This window comes from Schistocerca gregaria, chromosome X, assembly GCF_023897955.1.
Source record: "Schistocerca gregaria isolate iqSchGreg1 chromosome X, iqSchGreg1.2, whole genome shotgun sequence".
Lineage (NCBI taxonomy): Eukaryota > Metazoa > Arthropoda > Insecta > Orthoptera > Acrididae > Schistocerca > Schistocerca gregaria.
This window is the reverse complement of record NC_064931.1, coordinates 691,764,983-691,787,457: the sequence shown is the minus strand read 5'-3', so window position 1 is coordinate 691,787,457 and position 22,475 is coordinate 691,764,983.

Below are 22,475 nucleotides of genomic sequence, written 5' to 3'. Positions count from 1 at the left end.
GTATATGTACATCATGCAATCGTATAATTCGGATTCTACGCCAAAAAATACGAACGTGTTACTCAAACTTTTTTCTTTCTTCTTTATTTTCTTTTTCTTTTTTTCATAGAGGTGGCTGGCACTGTAATAGACAGATGGCAAGTGTACCTGTCTTTGCAGTTAAGAACTGACGCATTTGATTCTACATTTCATTTACAATGTAAATGTAAACTTTGAGTTCTAACTGTTGATAGCTATGTTTTAAATTTAGTACTAAGTTTCAAATTGGGTTGTACAATACAATATGATTAGCTACTTCAATGTCTGCTTAGAAACTACGTTTAGTATGATCCATGAAGAAAGACATGGATACAATAAATTGCTTTTGCCATCTGGATGTTTCATATCAGCGAGGCTCCTAGCCTCTCTCCATTCGGGTTGTTGATTTCAGAGAGTACCCTTGCCTCTCACCACTGCAGTGCTTAATTTCAGCGAGTACGCTTGCCTCTCTGCATTGGGGTGGTTGATTTCGGTGAGTATCCATGGCAGGTGCACATGTCACTATTACTTCATGAACATTTTACCTTACTACAATGGTTGTGCTTTCTACGTTGCTAGTAGCTGAGTAGCGTCCAGTGCAGGAGTTACGGCGCTTGGATAGAAACATACACGAAAATAAGTCACCCTGATTGCGGGGTTCGAGGGCGGCCACCTAAATGTAGCATTCTGATGGTGTGGGGACCCACCACAATCAACTCCATAGTAACAGAAAACTAAGTTACTATACAAGTGGCTTTTTGCCAGAAATGTCAGTTTCTAGCCATATTATTTCTATTGTACAACCACGTTTGCAACACTCATTTGAATATCGGTGTCAGTCCTTAGAGCACAAAAGTTTGTATTTACATCGTAAATGAAATGTAGGATCAGATGAATCGGTCCTTAATTGCAGAAGCAGGCACAGCTGATATTTTACGATTACATTTTCATCTACACATGACTGTAGAGGAATGGTCTGCGTATACAGTACGTATTTTTTGGTGTAGAAACCGAATATGCAATAAAAATTGGAGGGGTTCCAATTTTAAAAGTCAGAGTTCATCCCACCCATGCAGGAGGGGTGATTAATAGGTGGCCAGCTACAGCAGAAGCACATATCCTCTTCACTCCTATTAACTTTTCACCTCGAACGTTTATTTCGTGCGCTGAGTCGTTTCCGAGATATTTACACTGATGAGCCAAAGAAACTGGTACACCTGCTTAATATCGTGTAGGACACCCGAGAGCACGCAGAAGTGCCGCAACAAGACGTTGCATAGATTCGAATAATCTCAGAAGTAGTGCTGGAGGGAACTGACACCTCGAATCCTGCAGGGCTATCCATAAATCCGTAAGAGTGCGAGGGAGTGGAGATCTCTTCTGAACAGTGCGTTGCAAGGCATCCCAGATATGCTCAATACTGTTCATGTTTGGGGAGTTTGGTGGCCAGTGGAAGTGTTTAAACTCAGAAGAGTGTTCCTGGAGCCACTCTGCAGCAATTCTGGACGTGCGGGGTGTCGCATTGTCCTGCTGTGATTTCGCAATGCACAATCGACATAAATGGTTGCAGGTGATCAGACAGGATGCTTACGTACGTGTCACTTGTCATAGTTGTATCTAGACGTATCAGGGGTCCCATACCACTCCAACTGCACACGCCCCACACCATTACAGAGCCTCCGCCAGTTTGAACAGTCCTCTGCTGACATGCATAGTCCATGGATTCATAAGGTTATCTATATATCCGTACAAGTCCATCCGCTCGATACAATTTGTATCGTCTGACTAGGCAACATGTTTCCAGTCATCAACAGTCCCATGTCGGTGTTGACGGGCCCAGGCGATGCGTAAAGCTTTGTGCCATGCAGTCATCAAGGACACACGAGTGGGCCTTCGGCTCCGAAAGCCCATACTGATGATATTTCGTTAAATGATTCGCACGTTGACACTTGTTGATGGCCCATCATTGAAATCTACAGGAATTTGAGGAATATTTGCACTTCCGTCACGTTGAACGATTCTCCTCAGCCGTCGTTGGTACCGTTCTTGCAAGACCTTTTCCCGGCCACTGTGATGTCGGAGATTTGACGTTTTACCGGATTCCTGATATTGACAGTACACTCGTGAAATGGTCGTACGGGAAAATACCCACTTCACTGCTGCCTCGGAGATGCAGTGTCCAATCGCTCAAATTCACTTTAATCTTGATAGCCTGTCATTGTAGCAACAGTAACCGATCTAACAACTGCGCCAGACACTTGTTGCCTTATATAGGCGTTACTGACTGCAGTGTCGTCTTCTGCCCGTTTACAAAAAATGGTTCAAATGGTTCTAAACACTATAGGACTTAACATCTGAGGTCATCAGTCCCCTAGACTTAGAACTACTTAAACCTAACTAACCTAAGGACACTACACACATCCATGCCCAAGGCAGGATTCGAACCTTCGACCGTAGCAGCAGCGCGGCTCCGGACTGAAGCGCCTAGAACCGCTCGGCCACAACGGCCGGCGCTTGCTTACATATCTCCGTATTTGAATACGCATGCCTATACCAGTTTCTTTAGCGCTTCCGTGTAGCTGACTCGGGTTAAAACAAATACTCCTTACAAATAACGTAATCGTACTATTACACGAACATTACGAGATATTATCATTGCAATACGGTAGAGAATATGACATGTAAACAAGTGGAATTATAACGAACTGAAAAATTGCGTATGCGTGAGACATACAATACACACAGAAAGTGGCTTACTACAAAGAAAATGTGTTTTTCTGTAATGCAGATACCGCTGATGATGGATAACATCCGAAAGCAGTTCAGTGAAATAAAATACTACCACAAAGTAGCTTTTATCGAGCAATTAATTAATAATATGACCAGACATTCTTCACTATGCATCAGTATTTGCTATGAGTTTGTCTCATAGAGCACAAACATTAATCCTTATGTCCTCGCCGAGACTGCGTGATATAATGCACTGAAGTAAAATTGTGGCCTCCCAATAATAGTAAAACTGCAGTGATGGAAACTCGTCGATCTCGTAGTGCAATAGCAGCCGCCGATGATCTCTGGTCGGCTGTAAATTTACCCTGCATAAATAGAAGCAACTACATGTCACGGAGTAGACGCATTCTCCCGCAGGCGAAATGCGCTACCTTGCTGTGTTTTACAAATTTGAACCTTCACAACTGAGAGGTAACTGAACCGTCAGCTGATTGGCTCAGCTTTAATACAACAAACGACAAAATATCGGAAACTATTGCAGGCTCGGCCGGGATATTGTAGTAAATCTTCGAGAAAACGACGGTCAAAGTTTTCGAGGTACTTTATACGCCTTTTAGTGAGGCAATATTTCAGTCGCAGCGGTGGCACAGTATCTAGCGTTTCTGATTCACAGTTTACCACCCCGTGTTCGAATCTGGTTATTATTTTTAGTCTTGTTTTACATTTATCTATCCAAAACCGCAGAAGATTACTACACGAATGTTTTCCATTGTATACTGAAATAACATTGTCCTTATTCGTGTACTAATTGCATGTCTAGTAACGAATTAAAAAACAATAAATGAACGAAATAATTACTAGAAATTGTTTTCCTTGAAATTCCTGTAGTGTATGTTCATTCATAATCAACTGCAAGCGTCAGTTTTCGGAAAAGTGATGGGTTATGCACGGTTTGCGGCGAAATTATTGCCAATGCGTGAAATCTTGAGCTATGTTAACGACGTTTCTTTCGAAAGTGAGATTCTTACGAAGAAATATCGCTGTGACAAACCTGCCTTAGCGTGATGCTTGTGGTGTCCGAAAATTCTATGTTTCGAATTTTTCTGTGATCCGTGTCATCCAGGAGAATGTGTCAAATCTTCCTGAAGAATAAACACAAGAACAAAATATAAGAATTAAGAGTCGATACAAGAATAAAATATAAGACTAAGGTAATTTTGGAAAGAATGTAACTCCTGAAAATACCATGCACACATATATTGCGCAATAGATTTATGACACTTGTTGCAATATCCAGTTGTAGGTTTACGAGTAATACAACGCCACTGCATCCCCAAACTTGGTAAAAAAAAATACGCGTGAAAAATAAAACAAAATAAAAAGATAAACAGTTAGCGAACACGAGAAGCGAAAGTGAAAGATCGCATGGCTAGTTACTATACCCCAATTTGGCTGAGCTTATTGTGCGCTAAAAGGCATATAAATTACTTCGTAAACTTGGACGGTCGTTTCCTCAAGAACTGCCTACGGAGAAGCCAAGGCACGCTTTCTCTTATTTCAGTTTCTCTTCCATAGACCGAAGTTTCTGTGAAAACGGGTTATAGCACTTCCCGTGTTCACCTCGTAAGTTAAATACTGGGCTCTCGAAGCTTTTGATTGGGCTTCCCAGGGCTCATTACTGATATAGTTAATTGCTGTTGCTGAGTGTGACATTATATGCGTTCCGGAAAAGTTGGTGCAATCACCGCGTGAGCACGGAGATCACTTAATATTATCAATGATTTATAATACAACTATTCCCATCATCCTAATCCCCACATTCTTTGTCAGTTGAATCAATCATCAGTTTAGATTGCTCATTTTTCATAAACGTTAGTAGTTTTATTCGCTCTGTGTACTACCACTCTCAGTATAATTTTCTCTGAAAATTTGTATTACTAATTTGAAACAGAAATTTTGTAATAAATGGGGGTCAATTTCGACTGACAGTTTATTTTAGTATATAGATGAACCCTTTTTTGTTGAGATTATCGATCTTTTTGAAAGAACCAACACTCAGGACGTTTAAACTTCCTGGCAGATTAAAAATGTGTGCCGGACCGATACTCGAACTCGGGACCTTTGCCTTTCGCAGACAAGTGCTCTACTATCTGAGCTACCCAAGCACGACTCACGCCGCGTCCTCACAGGTCTCCATTGCTCTGCAAGGTTCGCAGGAGAGCTTCTGTGAAGTTCGGAGGGTAGGAGACGAGATACTGGCAGCCGGCCGGAGTGGCCGTGCAAAAAAAATGGTTCAAATGGCTCTGAGCACTATGGGACTCAACTGCTGTGGTCGTCAGTCCCCTAGAACTTAGAACTACTTAAACCTAACTAACCTAAGGACATCACACACATCCATACCCGAGGCAGGATTCCAACCTGCGACCGTAGCAGTCGCACGGTTCCGGACTGCGCGTCTAGAACCGCGAGACCACCGCGGCCGGCAGTAGCCGTGCAGTTCTAGGCGATACAGTCTGGAACTGACCGACCGCTACGGTCGCAGGTTCGAATCCTGCCTCGGGCATGGATGTGTGTGATGTCCTTCGGTTAGTTAGGTTTAATTAGTTCTAAGTTGTAGGCGACAGATGACCTCAGAAGTTAAGTCGCATAGTGCTCAGAGCCATTTGAACCACTTTTCAGATACTGGCAGATGTAAAGCTGTGAGGACGGGGCGTGAGTAGTGCTTGGGTAGCTCAGATGACAGCACCTGAAGGTATTAATATATAATAGCCGGCACGGTAGCTCAGCGTGTTCGGTCATAGAGCTGGTTGACCACTGTAATAAAAAAACTGAGTGAAAGGATCAACAACGAACTACAACGGGTGTGATGTGACGTCCGCAGCGACCAAATACAACGATCAGCCACGGAAAAAAAAGATGGTGGATCACTTGCCCGCGAAAGGCAAATGTCCCGACTTCGAGTCTCGGTGCGGCAAACAGTTTAAAACTGCCAGGAAGTTTCATATCAGCGCACACTCCGCTGCAGAGTGAAAATCTCATTCTGGACTCAGGACGTTTGTCAAAGCCACCCTTTTCATCTCTTCATTTCGTTGTGCGACATTTCCCGTTAACACATCTTGGTTCATGGGAAGCGACCTGCCTCTCGCGAGATCCAGCCGATGCAAATTATTGTGACTGCAAGAAGGCTTGTCAGCTCGGTTGGCGTCTTTCAAGTTGAAAACTGGAAATAGTTATGTTAAAGTCAGATATGGGGAGAATTACTAAAGTGCACCAACCGGAGTGGCCGAGCGGTTCTAGACGCTACAGTCTGGAACCGCGAGACCGCTACGGTCGCAGGTTCGAATCCTGGCTCACGCATGGGTGTTTGTGATGTCCTTAGGTTAGTTAGGTTGAAGTAGTTCTCAGTTCTAGGGGACTGATGACCTCAAAAGTTAAGTCCCATAGTGCTCAGAGCCATTTGAACCATTTTTACTAAAGTGCGGTGAGAAGCAAGAGTAATCAGATCTGTCAATGAAGCACTAAACGGTTATCGGTAGGGATAACGTAGCAGAAAGTGAGACGCCGAGTTGAGGAGGCAGGTGGCGGCGTCGTGCACCGAGTGTACCGCGCGCCGGGGCGCCGGAGGCGTGTCGTGTGGGCGGTGATGTATGTCGTCGCGGCGGTAATGGGCGGCGCACGTGTGGCGCTATTAATACCACGGCTCGTTTAGCCGCCGACACTCCAACTGTCGAGTCGCTTCCAGGCAGAAATGCTTCGCGCCCGCCACGGTGGGGGTGGGGAAGCGACCTCTTGTCGTGGGGGACAAAGCAGCCAGCGGCCAGTCTTCTGCAACACGGCTACACGGTAGCTGCCACATGTGTACCAGGGATACTAATCGAGATCTGGTTAGACCTGGAAAACATCTACAGTACTGGCCATTAAAATTGATACACCACGAAGATGACGAGCTACAAACGCGAAATTTAACCGACAGGAAGAAAATGCTATGATATGCAAATGACTAGCTTTTTAGAGCATTCACAAAAGGTTGGCGCCAGTGGTGACACCTACAACGTGCTGACATGAGAAAAGTTTCCAACCTATTTCTCATACACAAACAGCAGTTGACCGACGTTGCCTGGTGAAACGTTGTTGTGATGCCTCGTGTAAGGAGGAGAAATGCGTACCATCACGATTCCGACTTTGATAAAGGTCGGATTGCAGCCTATCGCGATTGCAGTTTGTCGTATCGCGACATTGCTGCTCGTGTTGGTCGAGATCCAATGACTGTTAGCAGAATATGGAATCGGTGGGTTCAGGAGGGTAATACGGAACGCCGTGCTGGATCCCAACGGCCTCGTATCACTAGTAGTCGAGATGACAGGCATCTTATCTACATGGCTGTAACGGATCGTGCAGCCACGTCTCAATCCCTGAGTCAACAGATGGGGACGTTTGCAAGACAACAACCATCTGCACCAACAGTTCGACGACGTTTGCAGCAGAATGGGGTATCAGCTCGGAGACCATAGCTGCGGTTACCCTTGACGCTGCATCACAGACAGGAGCGCCTGCGATGGTGTACTCAACGACGAACCTGGGTGCACGATTGGCAAAACGTCACCTGTTCAGATGAATCCAGGTTCTGTTTACGGCATCATGATGGTAGCATCCGTGTTTGGCGACATCGCAGTGAACGTACATTGAAAGCGTGTATTCGTCATCGCCATACTAGCGTATCACCCGGAGTGACGGTATAGGGTGCCATTGGTTACACGTCTCGGCCACCTCTTGTTCGCATTGACGGCACTTTGAACAGTGGACGTTACATTTCAGATGTGTTACGACCCGTGGCTCTGCCCTTCATTCGATCCCTGCGAAACCCTACATTTCAGAACGATAATGCACGACCGCATGTTGCAGGTCCTGTATGGGCCTTTCTGGATAGAGAAAATGTTCGACTGCTGCCTTGGCCAGCACATTCTCCAGATCTCTCACCAATTGAAAACGTCTGGTCAATGGTGCCCGAGCAACTGGCTCGTCACAATACGCCAGTCACTACTCTTGATGAACTGTGGTATCGTGTTGAAGCTGCATGGGCAGCTGTGCCTATATACGCCATCCAAGCTCTCTTTGACTCAATGCCCAGGCGTATCAAGGCCGTTATTATGGCCAGAGGTGGTTGTTCTGGGTACTGATTTCTCAGGATCTATGCACCCAAATTGCGTGAAAATGTAATCACATGTCAGTTCTAGTATAATATATTTGTCCAATGAATACCCGTTATCATCTGCATTTCTTCTTGGTGCAGCAATTTTAATGGCCAGTAGTGTAGCTGCGACCGTGAACCTCTAGTACTCTACATAGCCACCCTTCAATGTGAAATATTCGTGCCAAAGAGGGACGACTTGGCAGAGACCTCGTTTGTAGAAGTCTGCATTTTGGCTGTTGCACCTCACTGCCATTCAGGAAATGCCTGCTACGCAATCGTGTCTTTGTCGTTTGTAAGTACGAAGTAGAACAGACAGCTAGTAAAACTGATGTCAGGCTTCATGCAGAGTGACTTATCTAAGCTGTCATCAGATATTTCCGGAGCGGTTTAAGACACCGTAATTCTGTTTTCTCCCAAATGAATCGTGAAGAACTCCTGACTATCTGTTACAGAGATATTAGTATCAATTAAGCGTTTTAAAATGGAAATTAGTCATTTCAGCTGGTAGTACTATAGTTGTAAAAGAGACGATTTCACTCTTAAAAATCTGATTAGTAGCCTCAGATAAATAACAGTACCTAGAATCCAGGATTTATCTGTTTTGAGCATGAAACAGATCGCTGTTTTATGCGGAAGTTCGCTTTGTTGTAGATTAGCTGTCACGTGAGGCTGATGGGGAGTTCGAGCTTGACACAGATAGCAGAGTCTACTTAGAGCACTAGATTAGTAGGGAAAAGTTAGTTTAAAATGTATATTAATCACACTTTGCTGCAGTTGCTTGAAATGACACACAAACTGGAAGATAAAGAACGTAACATCTAAGTATGATTCACCAGCTGTTAACTTTGGTAACAATTCTGCTCTTATTTTTGCCGGAATCTCGAAAGAAATATGAGCGTGAAAAATTGAATGGATTTGTTACAACAAGGAACTGCTGTATGAGATTGTTAAATAATGACTTCGCGGCCTGAGTTTAATGTCAAAATTGCACCAGTAATAGCAACAAACTGGAAATCATGATAGAAAGTGGTTATAAACCAATTTCTTCAAATTCTTTTTATTTCACCGACTGTTCGAAATGCCCACTGCCTACTGGAATATCCGTTTGCAGCCATTGGTGTAAGAACGTCTATACAGACTGAAGGGATTCCATCAATATTATTGCACATCCTGCAACAGCTCGATGTTTTAAATCCTCTTAGGTCCTCGGAAATTGTGCACAAACTTCATCTTTGATTTTACCCTTGTGAGAAAAGTCCAGTGGCGTCAAATCAGGTGAGCGCTTTCCTAGCCACAAGCGCGTAGTGAGACGGGCACCGTCAGTGCTGATATCACATAGATTTCAAGTGGTTCTTTCTGTAGCATAGCCGGTAGCATTTCGGTAAGAAACTGAGCGTTTGTTTTTCCTGTTAGTGTTTCTTCAATGAAGTAAGTACCAGTCACGAAGTCTCTAATAGCCCCGCTCCAAACGATCAAATTCCACTGACTGATGTTCAACCTGCTTCAGCCAGAGCCAATTATCAGCGACTCCATACTGCTTATTATTTATTACATTCAGCTTTCCACAATTTTTAAAGGAGCTTCATCGGTAAAAAGAAAGCTTTGAAGAAACAACCTACTGTCGCATCAGACCCGAGCGTCATCATTCAATGCGTTTTCCGCAGTCTCGCTGGTTAATCTGCTGGAAAACTGACAGATGATACGGATTCCAAGGAAAGCAGTTGCTGACATGTTTGAAAATTACCGAAGTATCAGTTTAATAAGTTATCGTTGCAAAATACTAATACAGATTCTTTACAGAGTGATGGAATGACTGGTAAAAGTTGACCTCGGGAAAGATCAGTTTCAGTTCAGGAGAAATGTAGGAACGAGCGAGTCAATATCTGAACCTACGACTCATCTTAGTAGATAGGTTAAAAAAAGGAAAACATACGTAGAGAAAGACTTTGTCAATATTGATTAGAATACTCTCTTTGAAATTCTGAATGTTGCAGGGGGTAAAATACAGGGAGCAGAAGGCTATTTACAACTTCCACAGAAACCAGTCGGCAATTATAAGAGTCGAGGACAGTGTCTTGAAAGGAGGGTATAAGACCAACATCAACAAAAGCAAAACAAGGATAGTGGAATGTGGTCGTATTAAATCAAGTGATGCTAAGGGAATTATACTAGGAAACGAGACACTCAGTGCAATATATGAGTTTTGTTATTTGGGCAGCAAAATAACTGACGATGGCCGAAGTAGGGCGGATATAAAATATAGGTTGGCAAAAGAAAGAAAAGCATTTCCGAAGAGGAAAAATTTGTTATCATCGAATGTAGATTTAACTGTTAGGAAACCTTTTCTGAAAGTAGTTGTCTAGAGTGTAGCTATGCATGGAAGCGAAACATGGACGGTAAACAGTTTAGACAAAAAGAGAACACAAGCTTTCGAAATGGGATGCTACAGAAGAATGTTGAATATTAGATGAGTAGATCAGCTAACTAATGCGGAGGTACTGAATAGAATTGGGGGAGACAAGAAATTTGTGGCACAACTTGACTAAAAGAAAGGATTGGTTGATGGGACTTATTCTGAGACATAAAGGTATCACTAGTTTAGTATTGGAGGACAATGTGGGGCGGCGGGGAGGGGGGGGGGGGGCTACACAGGCAGAATTAAAGCTATATTTCCTCCGTTCTTTTATATCGGTGTATTGGCAATGCAATACTCTCCTCCTTCTCCAAAGTGCTGTATTTCATAAAACAGCAGTCGATTCCATGTTCAAAACAGGTAAATTCTGAGTTATAAATGTTGTAATTACTGCAAAACCAGTAAAACTGTTTTGAGATGTCTTGAATTCGTCTCTTTTTAGAAGTACGATACTAGCAGCGGAAACTAGTACAGTTCCATTTGAAACAGCGAAGTTGATACCGATATCCCTTAATTAATATAGATAAGAAATAAGACTATGTGTCGTATGGTGATGACTTTCTTGCTGAAAACAGAATTGCAATATTAGCTACGAGAACATTTCAGCTGGTTCAAATGGTTCAAATGGCTCTGAGCACTACGGGACGTAACATCTGAGGTCATCAGTCCCCTAGAACTTACAACTACTTAAACCTAACTAACCTAAGAACATCACACACATCCATGCCCGAGACAGGATTCGAACCTGCGACCTTAGCAGCCCAGACTGAAGCGCCTAGAACCGCTCGGCCACCGCGGCCGGCATTCCAGCTGGTTCACCCCGTATATCGGTAGGATACTGGGTAATCGTGACTATTAAAAAAACTGGTGCGATCAATACGGGAGCACGACCCAACTGTTTGTGATCCCCTCGTGACCGCTACGGTCGCAGGTTCGAATCCTGCCTCGGGCATGGATGTGTGTGATGTCCTTAGGTTAGTTAGGTTTAAGTAGTTCTAAGTTCTAGGGGACTGATGACCTCAGAAGTTAAGTCCGATAGTGCTCAGAGCCATTTTAACTATTTTTGATCCATGTTACGACGGAGTACTGGGGACATCGGTCGTATGTAAACAATGATAGAGCCAATGATGACGAGCAAGTTTGCGCCATGGGAGAGAGTACCATTTTTGTTGACAAGTCTCAGTTGTTAGGCACACGAACAAAGACGCAAAACATGTCACTAAAAACCAATTACAAAGCAACAGAGCTAGTTTTTCGATGGAGTCTAAAAGTACCTTTCACGTCCCTAAATTTCGCTCCCACAGAGACCATACAGATAAAATTAGACTAAATATAGTACAAGACGAAGCTAATATTCATTTTACCTGAGCACCAACTGTGATTTAAACGACGGATATAGGGTACAAGTAAAGCCCTCTATCATATGCTATACTAATCACCACAGAAAACTGGAATGTACGTAGTATGTATCACAAAAGCTGTTCGAAATTGTTGAGCAGTTTACTCAGACCAGCTAAAGTAAAAAATCAGCCATAAAATCATGTAACATGGTTCTCAGGCCACAAAATCATGAACAAAGTTTGTTCGGAGTTTGTCCAAGGAAATTTTATGAGTATTTTGGTTCAAAGAACCTGTAGTCCCCAGTGAATGCAACAGAGGTATTGCATTTAGTTTCATTTTTTACCGTCATTTATTATTTTATTGCACTGATAATATCCGCACAACAGTGTAAATGTCGGCGGTATGCGCTGTGTTTCTCGTTTGGAAACATAATTGCTCCATTCACTTATGAGATTTGCTGTTGTCAATAGTAATGCCCACTTTACTCTTCGCCCTCGAGCTTACATTTAGTTTACTTACTAGGTTGGGGCATAAGTTCGTAGCGTTTTGCCATAAGCTTAATAGACACGACAGATACACATGACAGAAACTTTATTCATCAATAGTATATTATTATTCGCTACTTACAACAGTCTGCCGACGCTGCGGTAACTTTTCGATTCCGCGACTGTAGAAATCACATATTTCGTCCAGCGATGTTCGGAGCGCATTTCCATCCGGAAAGGAAATTCCTTGAAGAATGTTCAACAGAGGACAGAAAAGGTAAAAACGTGAGGCCGCAAGATCATGTGAATAAGGCGGGTGCGGAATGACTTGCCAAACCAAAACGTGTATACAGGGTGGTCCATTGATCGTGACCGGGCCAAATATATCACGAAATAAGCGTCAAACGAAAAAACTACAAAGAACAAAACTTGTCTAGCTTCAAGGAGGAAACCAGATGGCGCTATGGTTGGCCCGCTAGATGGCGCTGCCATAGGTCAAACTGACATTATCTGTGTTTTTTTTTAAATAGGAACCCCCATTTTTATTACATATTCGTGTAGTACGTAAAGAAAAATGAATGTTTTAGTTGGACCACTTTTTTCGCTTTTTGATAGATGGCTGTGTAATAGTCACAAACATATCCGTAATGTTCGCACATGCATTGACAATGCGCTGACGCATATTGTTAGGCGTTGTCGGTGGATCACGATAGCAAATATCCTTCAACTTTCCCCATAGAAAGAAATCCGGGTACGTCAGATCCGGTGAACGTGCGGCCCATGGTGTGGTGCTTCGACGACCAATCCACCTGTCATGAAATATGCTATTCAATACCGCTTCAACTGCACGCGAGCTATGTGCCGGACATCCATCATGTTGGAAGTACATCGCCATTCTGTCATGGAGTGAAACATCTTTTAGTAACATTGGTAGAACATTACGTAGGAAATCAGCATACATTTCACCATTTATATTGCCATCGATAAAATGGGGGCCAATTACCCTTCCTCCCATAATGCCGCACCATACATTAACCCGCCAAAGTCACTGATGTTCCACTTGTCGCAGCCATCGTGGATTTTCCGTTGCCCAATAGTGCATATTATGCCGGTTTACAGTACCGCTGTTCGTCGCTAAATAGAACGCGTGCAAAATATCTGTCATCGTCCCGTAATTTCTCTTGTGCCCAGTGACAGAACTGTACACTACGTTCAAAGTCGTCGCCATGCAATTCCCGGTGCATAGAAATATGGTACGGGTGCAATCGATGTTGATGCAGCATTCTCAACACCGACATTTTTGAGATTCCCGATTCTCGCGCAATTTGTCTGCTACTGATGTGCGGATTAGCCGCGACAGCAGCTAAAACACCTACTTGGGCATCATCATTTGTTGCAGGTCGTGGTTGATGTTTCACATGTGCCTGAACACTCCCTCTTTCCTTAAATAACGTAACTATCCGGCGAACGGTTCGAACACTTGGACGATGTCGACCAGGATACCGGGCAGCATACATAGCCCACGCCCGTTGGGCATTTTGATCACAACAGCCATACATCAACACGATATCGACCTTTTCCGCAATTGGTAAATGGTCCATTTTAACACGTGTAATGTATCACGAAGCAAATACCGTCCGCACTGGCGGGATGTTACGTTTGTGACTATTACAGCGCCATCTATCACAAAGAGAAAAAGTGGTCCTACTAAAACATTCATATTTCTTTACGTACTACACGAATATGTAATAAAAAATCGGGGTTCCTATTTAAAAAACGCAGTTTATGTGCGTTTGACCTATGGCAGCGCCATCTAGCTGGCCAACCATAGCACCATCTTGTTTCCCCCTTGAAGCTAGACGAGTTTCGTTCTTTGTAGTTTTTTCGTTTGATGCTTATTTGGACCGGTCACTAACAACGGACCATCCTGTAGATTCTAGCAGACATCGGGCGGGCGTTATCGTGGAGTAGCATCACTTCACGCAGTGTTCATGGTCGCTGTTCATGGACTGCGTCTGCAAAACATCTCAGTTGTTGACAATAAATGTCACCAGTGATGCCTGCAACTTGGGGAAAAAATTCGTAGTATATCACACCGTCGCTGTTCGACCAGACTCATAGAATTATCTTTTGTGGATATGAACTGGTCTTTGTACAGGGAGGTGCTGCTTTGTTTGGGCTCAACCGTTCCTTTCTTTTCCTTATGTTAGCATGAAGACACCATTTCTCGTCACCGGTAACGATACAGGACATGAATGGTAGATGATGTTTACAAACCAATTGATGACGAGCAAGCAGAGATGAACATATGGCCACCAGCTGATTTTTGATATTTTGGCATAGAGCAGGGATTCGCAACATTTTTGTGCTTGGATTCTACTACATGCAATTTAGTCCATTTAGGGATCTACTGACTTAAAAATTAATGAAGTTTTGAGCACGAAACAACACCGTAGCCAAAATTAACAATTTTGTTTACACAAAATACTTGAAACGTAATTTACTCTTTATCATAAGTTGTAGGCATGCTTCTCAATTTTCAAGATATTACACATACGAAAAAAACACAGTTTTAATCTGCCAGGAAAATTTCATAACAGCGCACACTCCGCTGCAGAGTGAAAATCTCATTCTGGATTTGTCGCATTTCTTGTTTTACTCAAGCTTTCTTCGGAAATACCTTCCTTGTATTTATGTCTGACTATTCAACATCTATGACTGCCCTTATTAGAGAAGCCCATTGCTCTTCAACTGAACTGCCTACTGTGGTATTCCTTACCGCAGTATGAATATCCTCAGCGTCTGATAGTTCCTCAGTACTTTAGTATCCCACTTCCTTCCACAATGTATAATCACATAAAAATATACCTTTATCGTCCCTCTGCTGTAAAATCGTATAGAAGTTTTAACAGTTTTAGGTCATCTGTGGCTATTAGAGCTTGAATGTTCGTTGATACTGTATTGCAGGAGGACATCATACGCTGCAATAGTATCATGGTTTCTTAATATCTCCTGTTGCAGCCGAAGTAAAAGTTCCTCACACCCCCATAAACGTGAAGAAAGTCGCATCATGTTGAGTCGGTAGGAATGCTGCCGAAATCTCCCACTATTATATCTGAAATGGCCCTAAGCACTATGGGACTTAACATCTGAGATCATCAGTCCCATGATTAAATCTGAATCCAGGTTTGAAAGCGAAGAGTAAAGTGAGCATTACTATTGTCAACAGCAAGTACCGTGAATGAATGAAATAATTTTGTTTATAAAAAAGACTCGTAGTGCATACCGTCGACATTTCCACTGCTATGAAGATATTTTTAGTGCAATACAGATACAAAGATAAATAGAGGAAGAACTGAAACGAAACGCAATTACTCTGTAATGAGCAACTGGAGACCACTGGTCCCTTATGCCTAAATACTCATCAGATATCCCTAAACAACCTCCGAAGTTTTTTCGGCTGTGTTTGGGTTCACCTTGTACATTCACGTACACTCGGTCGATCATGGAATGTTGCACTCTTTCAAACGCTTCCCGACGGTACCCGTTGGTTTCACTGGCTTGTGTGGCACATTCGTAAGTGTCTCTGGATTAGGAACGTGCAGTTGCTTTAGGTGGTCCAGTATATAATAAAGCATAGGATTCATGCTGCGAGGATGCGCAAGCTGCGGAGCTGGCCGTACCCAAGCTACGGATCCCTCACGTTACATATCATCCAGTGCATCTCGAACAACCTGACTAAAATGTTCTGGAGCCACACAATCCTCCGTTAGAGCACGTTCTGTAGCAGATTAGGAAAGGAACAAATGAAGTTAACCCAGTTCGAGCCCAGTCAAAATGGTTCAAATGGCTCTGAGCATTATGGGACTCAACTGCTGTGGTCATTAGTCCCCTAGAACTTAGAAATACTTAAACCTAACTAACCTAAGGACATCACACACATCCATGCCCGAGGCAAGATTCGAACCTGCGACCGTAGCAGTCGCACGGTTCCGGGCTGCGCGCCAAGAACCGCGAGACTACCGCGGCCGGCCCCAGTCATTAATCTTAAACTGCCGTTGGTGGTGTATCGAGCGAATTGTTCAGTCTATCGCTACGTCTGCATCTATACTCCGCAAGCCAATTTGTGGTGTATGAAGAAGGGTACTTTGTTTATCACTTTCACTTCCTCGCTTTCCTCTCTCAGTCTCGAAAGAAGGATTGCTGGGAACCATTTAATGGAGCTCCAATGTCTCTAATCTTTCCCTCATCATCTGTTCGCGAAATATACGTAGGAGGAAGCAATATATACTGGTTCAGTCTGCTGGGAAAGTAAACTAATGGAATTTTAAGAACCAACAATACCATGGAACAGAAAGCCACTCTTTATACTGTCTACCACTGTGGTCGGGTAAACTTCTTCATGACGCTTTCGCGCTTGCTAATCGAACCTGTGGCGAAACGTGCTGCTCTTACTTGGATTTTCTCTATTTCATCTATTAATTCTGTCTGGTATGAGTCCCAGACTGACGAGCAATACTCAGGTATCGGTTGAACAAGGGTTTCGTAAGTTATCTCCCTCGTGGAAGGACTACACTTCCCCACGATTCTTCCAACAAAACTCAGTCTGGCACCTTCCTATCCAAAGTTTATTCGTACTTTTATGTGGTCATTCCACTTTAAATCACTCATTACACATATTTCCATGTGTTTAACGGTTGTCACTTGTTCAAGTGATTGTTCAGCAGTTGTATGAGCATATGCTAATTGGTCTCCCACCTATGTATGGACAGTACGTTACATTTGTAAATGTTGTATCTCAGCTTCCAATCTGTACCAGGCGTCGGTCCTCCGAAGACACTATTCGGAGGCCTTGCAACTTCCCTACGTACAAAAGTATCATCCGCGAAAGACCTCATTGAGTACCTGAGGCTACGGACGAGGTCACTTATATATGCTCCAAACAGTAATGGTCCTGTGGGACTTCCTCGAGGTACGTCCGTATTAACTGTTACGTCTGAAGATTTCTCCCCGTTAAGAATTATATGCTGCGTCCTATTTGTAAGTAACTCTTCAGTCCAAACAAGAGCAGTTTCGTCCACTCATGAATGTTGTGACAGCGCAAGAGAAAGAAATTCTGAAATGTTCTTATGATTTTTCTGACTCTAGAACTTTGTAAAATATTCTTTCATACATAACTCAAAAAGGAACGATTTTCTGACATACATTTATTTGGACTTTTCTTTCATTACAAGGAATATACTCCAAATCACTGAAAATTTTTTCTACATTCTGTAAATAAATTCCATCTGCAGTCAAAAATAGATTTCTTTCGAATTATGCACAGTGACAAATGCATCTTCGGTTGGTTCACATGAAATCCTTATATTCGGTAACGCCGTTAACTGGTTTGATATGGAACTGTGCACAATGACAAAAGCACCTTTGCTTGGTTCACATGAAATCTTTAAATTTTACAGCGTCGTTAGTTTAATAGATTTGATTTCTGATTGTATTATTGTCATTATCATCATCATCATCATCATTAAGATCAAGGATTAAACCATCTTTGGTTTGTTCCCGTGTATAATGCTGCCCATCTCTTCTTTGTCCATATTCCTCGTTTTTGCTTATCCTTGCACAATGACGTTGGTGTTCTGATTTCTCACCGTCTCGTTAAATGCTTTTTCCACTTGTTCCTGACTTCAACGTTAAAGACGTTTAATTTTTTTCCTGATACCTCAAATTCTCTTTAGTAATGTGTAACCGCCAACTGCTCTCACAACTCTCATCTCTTCACTGTCAATTATGGAAATCTGTTGCACCCAACACTACCAAGCGCTAACACGATAGATTCGATAAAACGCAGCACGTAGATGTTGTAGAAAGCAGAACAGCCGAAGATGGATGCATAGGCTCCACTATGTCCTCGGTATTATTTGTGACAAGGCGGACTATATTTACAGTTTTCTGTATTACTACAGTCACAGTGATTTCGAAAGTAATGGATAAGAGGAAGCGGTGTCTAGATGAAGACATTTCAGTATCTACTGTGCGTTCATGAGAAGCTTGCCTCTCTTGGTTTGGAGTCATCTACAACTCGTGATGTTGAGAAAAAGATTCTGGATTCTCTACACATGAAGGTTGTGACAGTATCTAATAACATACTTCGGTTATTTCCTGTCAGTGTGACTAGATTTGGTGTCCTTTCTTCAATGGACTTTTGTTCGAGATGCTATTTGGCGTTTCATACTAGTGTAGAGAAGGGTTTCTTCTTAAGTTGTGTTTACAACATGCCACTGCGTCATCCATCTCAACGTGAACATGGAAATGGGAGCATTCGGACCACGTAAAAACTTTTCAATAGGACTAAGTGCGCATATATACGAATACGAAATTTCGCATTCCGTTGTGATTTTTATGTGTAGTCGTGTGACCTTTCATTTGCACGCAGTGGAGACGGAACTGCCTATTAGTTTAATTTACGAATTCAGGTCGTTATGGGACTAAAATGATTAAAATATGACCGACAAAGAGGCGTACAGACACTGAGAAACTGAGGGTTATTTTCATGCAGACAATGTGAACTGAAACGGTCCTCACAATTCTGCTCTGCTGTAGACGTACATCAATTTTCGCGAACAAAATAGTTTTTGAGAGCATTCTGATAACGTATGCACTCCAAAAACCGTGATTTCCACCTAAATTACGTAGCATGCTAAAGTATCTAAGTTAAGAATAGTACTGTTATTGTATTATCTGCAATAATTTATGTATCAACTGGAGCAGCATATAGATAAGAGAGTTATAAAATTCAGTTTTTCTTGCTTTGTATTGTGTTGATCTGCAGACAGGATTGTTACACAAATCAAGACCCGTAATCTTCTGCGACATTATAGCTAAGGGGGAAAAGTATTTATTCTGCAGACGCGTACAATAAGAATATTGTGTATAGCTGATAACAATCGAACATCTTGCAGAAGCCTCATAAGTGCCTAGAGATTGTTACGCTTTCGTTCAAAAATGGCTCTGAGCACTATGGGACTTAACATCTGAGGTCATCAGTCCCCTAGAACTTAGAACTACTTAAACCTAACTAACCTAAGGACATCACACACATCCATGTCCGAGGCAGGATTCGAACCTCCGACCGTAGCGGTCGCGCGGCTCCAGACTGAAGCGCCTAGAACCGCTCGGCCACCCCGGCCGGCTACGCTTTCGTGCCAATGCATATACTACCTAATGGTATTTGTACTTAACAACAAGAGTGAATTTAGGATGATCTCACCAATTCCCAACCACAATACTACAAAAAAGAAATAGTTCTCATATGGACGATGCATCTCTGTCTAGTATTCAGAACTGAGTTTTATACGGGATGTTTTAAAAATGGAGGGTACAGACAAAATGGGAATGGACAAAAGGGGTACAGACAAAAAATATTTATTACAATGTGTGTCCGGACATTCTTGGTTTCCGAACTATGGCCTCCAAAACGGTGATATCGACCAAAACATTTTTCCTCCTGCAGGTAGTTGCCATGACAGAAGATATTTACAGGAAAGTTAATTCCGAGATGAAGGGTAGTGTTCCGTTTGGTGTTTGCGAGGTACTCAAATCAGGAGCTGCCAAAAGTGCACTTTACGAGTGGTAAGGCGGACACAAATGCTACGCTCTCTCGTCCTTTGTACCAGGCCAGGTACCCACAGCGAAGACATCCAGAATAGAAAATATTGTGCGCTCATGGGAAGATTACACCGCCTGGTTTGGTTGGATCTACAACTCGAGATGTAGAGGAGAAGATTTTGGATTCTGTGCACACGTAGGCTAGTGCTACAAGCGAATATTCGTCATAGATTGTTTGCAAACTGTTGCGAGAGCAAACGTTATCATTTGTAACGTGTATGAGCCTCGTCACCAGCTCGAGGTATGTTCTGCCAGTGGTTCTTGCAGCAGTCTGCTACAAATCCGAACTCTCCTAACTATCATTCACATGAGACATCGGTGTAAGGCCTGTATTCGAGGAGGAGGTGGACTTTTTTAACATATTCTGTAAAGTAAGCGACATGTGAGAAGAAAAACCTTCCAGCGGACATCACTCGAAAAACCAAGCATTTCCTGACATGTAATATAATGAAATTCTTTTTATTCTATACGTATGGGCAATACAAACCTGAAATTTAGCTCCATTTTTGAAACACCCTGTAGTCTAGTCCAGAAATCCACAACAGGTTGCCAGTGGAAATCAGGAATGAAATTAAAAAGACGCAAATATTTACGCACGAAGTAAGATGGCTTGATGAAAAGTAATGCCTCCAAAATTTTTATGTAAAATGTCTTCAGCTTTTTTAAGCAAAACAAACGTTAACATTCTACGTCTTTATTCTTAGTGTCTTCAAATTTATGGTTCAAATGGCTCTGAGCACTATGGGACTCAACTGCTGTGGTCATCAGTCCCCTAGAACTTAGAACTACTTAAACCTAACTAACCTAAGGACGTCACACACATCCATGCCCGAGGCAGGATTCGAACCTGCGACCGTAGCAGTCGCACGGTTCCGGACTGCCCACCTAGAACCGCGAGACCACCGCGGCCGGCTTCAAATTTATTTCTGAGTATAGTCACCCTGGCGACAAACACAGTTCTCCCAACGAGAGACGATTTGGCAGCCAGTCTGATGTCTTTGACGGCACGAAACGGCTCCTGCAAGGAGCGAGCAAGCGATATAGTGTCCCTGTACACTCCAGACGACATCTGTGACTTCAGATGCATCTTCTGTGAACAGCTGGTCCTTAGAAGGCACTGAATGCGCTCACAGGGGCGTCACGAGTAACTTACCGAAGTCGTAGCGGCATGCATCAACTGACTCATTGTCAGTGTCAGCAACTGGTGGTCTTGTGGTTAGCGTTGATGACTGTCGATTATGGGGCCCCCGGCCAGATTCGAATTTGGGGGACTTTATTCGCTCTGCACTATATATATATATATATATATATATATATATATATATATATATATATATATGTGTGTGTGTGTGTGTGTGTGTGTGTGTGTGTTCATCATCATCGACTCACAAGTTGCTGCAGTCGTGTCACATAAAATGATTTGCATCAAGTCGCCGATCTGCCCAGAAGATATATATAATTGACCTAGTAGATAGTGTCGGAAGTTCCATGCGGCTTTTCGTGGATGATGCTGTAGTATACAGAGAAGTTGCAACATTAGAAAATTGCAGCGAAATGCAGGAAGATCTGCAGCGGATAGGCACTTGGTGCAGGGAGTAGCAACTGACCCTTAACATAGACAAATGTAATGTATTGTCAATACATAGAAAGAAGGATCCTTTATTGTATGATTATATGACAGCGGAACAAATACTGGTAGCAGTTACTTCTGTAAAATATCTGGGAGTGTGCGTACGGAACGATTTGAAGTGGAATGATCATATAAAATTAATTGTTGGTAAGGCGGGTGCCAGGTTTAGATTCATTGGGAGTGTCCTTAGAAAATGTAGTCCATCAACAAAGGAGATGTCTTACAAAGCACTAGTTCGACCTATACTTGAGAATTGCTCATCAGTGAGGGATCCGTACCAGGTTGGTTGGTTTGTGAGATTGAAGGGACCAGACTGCGATGGTCATCGGTCCCGATCCGTACCAGGGCGGGTTGACAGAGGAGATAGAGAAGATCCAAAGAAGAGCGGCGCGTTTCGTCACAAGGTTATTTGGTAAGCGTGATAGCGTTACGGAGATGTTTAGCAAACTCAAGTGGCAGACTCTGAAAGAGAGACATGCCTAAAAAGTTCAGTGGTCTTCTCCTCAAACTTCTGACTAATCAATTCTAGTGACTCTCGCAGAGGTACCCTCGTAAACAAGGAAACGATGTCAAAACTCACCATGATATCTGACTCATCCAACCTGAACCTATCAAGGCGTTTAACAAAATCCACGGAACTACGGATGTGATGAGGGCATTTACCCACATAAGGACTTAATATTCCCGTCAGGTATTTGGCCAACAAATATGTAGGTGCCCTGATGTTGCTGACAATGGGGCGTAATGGTACCCCCTCTTTGTGAAACTTCGGGAGTCCATATAGTCTAGGCGGTACCGGACCTTGGTTTAACAATTTCTTAGCGTCACCCTCCGGTAAATCTGCGTCCTCGAGAAGCGACCTTGTCTTGTTCTCCACCTTCTTTGTAGGGTCAACGCTGATCTTCTGGTAGGAATCGTCATTTAGCAGGGTCTGCATCTTATCAGAGTAGTCCTTATGGGAGACAACAACTGTAACATTGCCTTTGGCAGCCGGTAAGACAA